The sequence below is a fragment of the Antrostomus carolinensis genome, unplaced genomic scaffold (genome assembly GCF_000700745.2).
Source record: "Antrostomus carolinensis isolate BGI_N321 unplaced genomic scaffold, ASM70074v2 scaffold3813, whole genome shotgun sequence".
NCBI lineage: Eukaryota > Metazoa > Chordata > Aves > Caprimulgiformes > Caprimulgidae > Antrostomus > Antrostomus carolinensis.
Window position 1 is genome coordinate 56,172 of NW_010305911.1, and position 588 is coordinate 56,759.

Sequence of the window (588 nt, forward strand, 5' to 3'; positions counted from 1 at the left end):
AAAAGGAGGTGTCTGGGGCAGCTGGAGGGTGAAAGCTTTGGTCTCCATTAACATTATTTTCTGTAATAGCAGGTAAGACAGAGAAATCAATTTTTTCATTGCATACTTGAGCCCCGAGGAAACAAAGAAAAAGTCACGACCATCTTTTCATGGAGACAAGCGGCTCAATAAAAAGCATGGCTCATTTCGACTTTGGGGGATGATTCGAACACTCTGAGCATACGTAGGCATTGCAAATACCATCTCCAGCTGTAGAAACTGCTACCAGGGTCTCCGTTTCTTGTGGTCTTTCTGACACGTTACTTGCTGGAGAGGCGAGTGTTTTGCTAGGGCTGCTGCGGGGCCATTCCCCGTGAGGAAGGAGGAGCACAGCAGCTCCTGAGAAACACAGCCCTTGCCCTTCTGCACTGGATTAGCATTCAGACAATGGAGAGAGAACTCAAGAAGCCTGTGATCTGAAGTTATGTTAAAGACAGGTCCTCTAAGAACGTGAACCATGCCATAGATCATTTCTATTGTCAGTAATTACATAGGTGGCAAGAAGATAGATGTAAAATGGAGGACTTAACCTATGTATTAATACATAAC